Source organism: Scomber japonicus, chromosome 1, assembly GCF_027409825.1.
Source record: "Scomber japonicus isolate fScoJap1 chromosome 1, fScoJap1.pri, whole genome shotgun sequence".
In the NCBI taxonomy this organism is placed as follows: Eukaryota; Metazoa; Chordata; class Actinopteri; order Scombriformes; family Scombridae; genus Scomber; species Scomber japonicus.
In genome coordinates, this window is record NC_070578.1 from 37,609,977 (window position 1) to 37,614,976 (window position 5,000).

Consider the following 5,000-nt stretch of genomic DNA (forward strand, 5'->3'; position numbering starts at 1 on the left):
AGAATGGAAGAGAGGAAAGGAATGAATGAAGGAAGAAGGAAGGAAAGGAGGAAGGGAGGAAGAAGGACGGAAAGGAGGAATGAAGGAGGGAAGCAAGGAAGGGAGGAAGGAAGGAAGGAAAGCTGGGGGAAGGAAGGAAGGAAAGGAGACAGAGAGGGAGAAGGAAAGGAGGAATGAAGGAGGGAAGGAGGAAGGGAGGGAGGAAAGGAAGGAGGACAGAGGAAAATAGGAAGGAAAGAAGGAAAGAGGAAGGAAGGAAGGATGGAAGAAGGAAGGAAAGGAGGAAGGAAGGATGGAAGAAGGAAGGATGGAAGGAAGGAAAGGAAGGAATGAAGGAGGGAAGGAAGGAAGCAAGGAAGGAAGGAGGAAGGGAGGAAGAAGGAAGAGGTTAAATGGATCAGTATGTGGCCCTTGAATGAAGACGGGTTAGACTCAGAGATGAATAATGAGTCAGATTATAGCAGCAGAGCAGCAGGTTGAGAATCATTAACTAGAAGCTGACTCTGTGTTATTTTATAAGAGGATTTTATTTTGTTGTAAGTTTAAATTTAACCCTCCTGTCGTCCTCCCGGGTCAAAATGACCCCGTCTCTCTTTTGACTGTTCCTTCTTTCCTTCCTTCTTCCCCTCGTCCCCTCTTTCTTTGCTCCCTCCTCCTTCATCCCTCCTTCCTTCCTTCCTTCCACCCTTCTTTCTTTGCTCCCACCTCCTTCCACCCTTCCTTCTCCCTTCCTCCTTTCCTCCCTCCCTCCTTACTCCTTTCTTTCCTTCCTTCCTTCCTTCCTTCCTTCCTTCCTTCCTTCCTTCCTTCCTTCCTTCTCTCCTAAATTCCATCCTCTCTTCGTCCTTACTCCTTTCCTTCCTTCCTTCCATCTGTCCTTCCTCTCTCTTTCCTCCCTTCCTTCTTTCCTTCCTCCATCCTCCTTTCTTCTTTCCTTCTTTCCTCCTTCCCTCCTACCTTCTTTCCTTCCTTACTTCTTTCCTCCGTCCTTCCTTCATCCCTTCCTTCCTCCCTCCCTCCTACCTTCCTTCCTTACTTACTTCTTTCCTCCATTCTTCCTTGCTCCCTTCCTTCTTTCCTTTCCTCCCTCCCTTCCTTCCTTCCTTCCTCCCTCCATCCACCTTTCTTCCTTCTGTTGTTCCTTCCTCTCTCTTCTCCTTCCTTCCTTCCTCCCTGCCTTCTTTCCTTCCCTCCTTCCTCCCTCCCTCCCTCCTTTTCTTCCTTCTTCCTCCCTTCCTTCCTTGACTCGAACACAACAGGAGGGGTTAAAGAGGCAACGAGCAGCAGCAGACACACACACACACGTATAATATATAAATGTTTTATATCTTAATAAGGAAACGTTTCCTGGTGGAGATAAAACTCATAAAACCCAAAATATACAAAATATATATTTTTAAATGATTAGTGGAAATGTTTTACTATCAATTAATTAACTTTTATTTATATAGCAGCTTTAATACAGACGAGTATTCAAAGTGCTGAACAGTTATTTGATTGACAAGCTGATAATAAGACATATATATACACATATATATATTATAATTGTATTTTAGGGTCGTTTTATTTAGTTTTTAATTTTATTCTTAATTTATAATACTTTTTAAAAAATATATATCACTATTTTTTGAGCTGCTATAGCAATTAATTCATCTTTATATTTATTCTTTTATCTTTAAATAATGACAAAATTAAAAAAAGAGGGAAAAATAACAACAGTAATAATAATAATTTTAATATTTTTTAAAAAGGAATAAAACAAATACCAATGCAAGCAAAAAAATAATAATAAAAATGCTTAAAACATTTAAATATGTGGAAATAAATAATTAAATAAATACAATATACTTAGATAAATAAGTAAAATATAAGAGAATTTAAGTATAATTAACAACTCCTGCGTATTTAAGGGTTAATATATTTCTCCTAAAACATTTAAATAAATATTATGTGGAAATAAATAATTAAATAAATACAAAAAACTTAGATAAATAAGTAAAATATAAGAGAATATAAAGATTTAAGTATAATTAACATATTATTTTCCACTCCTGCGTATTTAAGGGTTAATATATTTCTCCTAAAACATTTACAACATATATATTAAATCCCTCTTCGTGTGTAGTTCAGATATTTTCTTGCAGCAGCAGCTTGTTTTTAATCTTCTTCTTGTTTCATGATTACACTCACAGAGACTTCGCTCCGGGGATTTAAGGGTTAACCGGATCATTCTCATATCTGCCACACGGTGGGGACCACAGAAGAAGAAGAGGAAGAAGAGGAGGAGGAGGAAGAGGAGGAGGAGGAGGAGGAGGAGAGTCTACTAACACTGCTTCAGTCTGCACACACTCACTCAGTCACACACACACACACACTGCTCCTCCTGCTGCTGCTGCTGCTTTGTCCCCTCGTGCAGGTCAGTCAGTCCGAGCGAGCGAGCGAGCAGTCCGGTCCGCGCGCGCACACAAGCAGCACCCGCACCAGCACCAGCACCAGCACACCCGCAACAACTCTCCTCAACAACTCTCCTCCTCCGCAGATCACCGCGCAAGCAAAGAGAAACGCACGTAAGTAACCACGCAACGCAACGCAACTCCAACTGCAATGAAGCTGTTTGTCATGTAGACGGAAACTGCTTGCTCTTTTTTTTTTTCTTTTTCTTTTTTTTCTTCTTCTTTTTTTTTAACTCTTGGTTGTTTTTTTTGTGTGTGTGTTTGGTTGAGCTGTTTCTTCTTTTTGTGAGGCACGAGGCGCATGTGGCTGTACAGGAGATTGGGTTCAGATCGATCCCCTAAATTCATCGATTGATTGGTAGATTATTGTAAAAAATGAAAAAAAGACGAAGAAGAAGAAAATGCGTGTATTCAGCAAGTTGTAATGTAATTAAGTGAAGAGGGCTGATGATGATGATGATGATGTGGCGCGTGGGGGATGATTTATGTTTTGAACTTCACTATCAGACCATTTGTTAGTTTTGGAGGGTTTGCAAAAAAGAGAAAAAAAAGGGAAAAAAAGGAAAGAAATATCAGTTTTCTGCTCAAATCGTGCAGGAATCATCTCATTTAGTAACTCAAACATGCACTTTTCTATCATTTTAAAATTAAAACTGTTGCATATATAAGATTCAGCTACAGACTTGAACTTTATTTAAAGCTTCGTCTCTCTCACTACACACACACACACACACACACACACACACACACACACACACACACACAGTCAGCTTCGGTTAAACACAGCTGAGTTGGTGTAAATACTAATTTGGTGCAAAGCAGAAACTGAAGGTAAAGTTGATTAAGATCTGTCACAGTGAGAGGAGGAGGAGGAGGAGGGAGGAGGAAGGAGGGAGGGGAGGGAGAGGAGTAGACTTTGTTCCCTGAGCTGGATTTTGTACTCACACCTCCACACACACAGTTTGTTGTTGATTAAAGTTCTTGAATGCTAATCAAGTGTTCAACGTTGTTTTAAAGCCTGAATTTAAGCATTTTTCAGCCAAAGAGGTGAAAAGTTTCTCTGCTTTCTTTAAGTTTTCCTCCCACGAGGGTCTGAATCAGCTTTTAATCCTTTTCTTTCTACCTTTTTTTTAGCCTCTGATCCTTTAAAACAAAGCTTTTTGTAACTTTTGACCCCTTGCGACATATTTTTTTAGGGCTGTCAAATGATTAATTTTTTTAATCGAGATTAATCGCAGAAGTTCCATAGTTAATCACGATTAATCACGTTTTGAATTGCATGTTTAAAATCGTGTTATTTTACATTTGAAGGCAGTTTTAAGCCCATAATGTAAAGCATTTCTTACCAGAGTGTCTTAACTGGGAATCAATCACGGCTTTGCTGCGACTCCCACACTCCAAAATGGTCCTTTGGTGGAGCTGAGGCTGGCTTGGCTGCACCTGGGTGTTTAGCGTGGAGGTGCTAACTCAAACTCCACGTACTCCGGTGGTAGTTAAACTCCGTTTGACACAGGTTGCATTTTACTTTTGACTTGTCAACTGAAGCGTTTGGGAAGTGTTTTTAAAGTTAAACAAGCCGTTCAAAAGTCCAGTAGCTCTCTTACTTTCCATCAGCGCGGTAGGTTTACTGCAGGAGGCCACTTCAAAGCATAGCGCTACAGCTAGAGGAGCCGTCTACGGGTCAGTAGAAGGGACAAAAAAGGCTTGCAACATTAAAATTAACGCGTTATGGATTAACGCTGACAGCCCTACTTTTAATCCTTTTCTTTCTACCTTTTTTTAGCCTCTGACCCTTTAAAACAAAAGCTTTGTGTAACTTTTGACCCCTTGCGACATCAGCTCAACCACAATCTAACCGTTTGTTAGTGAGTCCTGAAGAGGTTGAACTATCCAATATATCTCCAGACAAAGCCAACATCTAAAGGACAAGTCTGAAAAAAATCAATCAAATATTTAGATATGAGGTCATTAATCAATAGAAAATGGCCCCAAATTATCAGATTAAAACTCCTCTGATGTGAATATTTTCTGCTTTCTTTAGTTCATCTGATCAATATCTTTTGAGTTGTGGACTAAACGAGACATTTGAGGACATCATTGTGGACTTTTTGGAGATGCTTTTTATCATATTCTGACATTTTATAGACCAAGCGACTCATCAGTTAATGGAGAAATAGTTTCTAGTTGCTGTTTTGGTTGATCCTGTGAGCTGATCTGAAGGAAACCAGTGATTTTAGACTATAATAAGACACTAAATATACAGAAACATGTTGAATCAATCAGGTGAAGATGTTAAGAGGAAATAAAAGTTGACTTCAGGACATTCAGGCTGTTTTTTAAAGTGAATTTGAATCAATTAATTGCTTCTTGATTAATCATTTGGTGTATAATTGTTCATAAAATGGTGAAATATACCACAGTATCATCGTCAAATGTGTTTGCTTTAATGGGACCAGCAGCTTAAAACACTCAAATATCCAGTTTATAATCATATAAAACACAGAATAGCTGCAAATCATCACATTGGAGGAACTGGAATTGATGAAT

General features: G+C 39.1%; 1 protein-coding gene across 1 annotated transcript in view; it reads left to right on the forward strand.

Annotated features, from left to right (window-relative positions):
- The first annotated feature begins 2,356 nt into the window (after nt 1-2,356).
- LOC128365475 (CD82 antigen-like) overlaps nt 2,357-5,000 on the forward strand; it is a 41,645-nt gene continuing 39,001 nt past the window's right edge. Inside the window, exon 1 of the mRNA XM_053326266.1 lies at nt 2,357-2,567. The gene's annotated coding sequence lies outside the window, so the exon portion shown is untranslated. The remainder of the gene's footprint in view (nt 2,568-5,000) is intronic.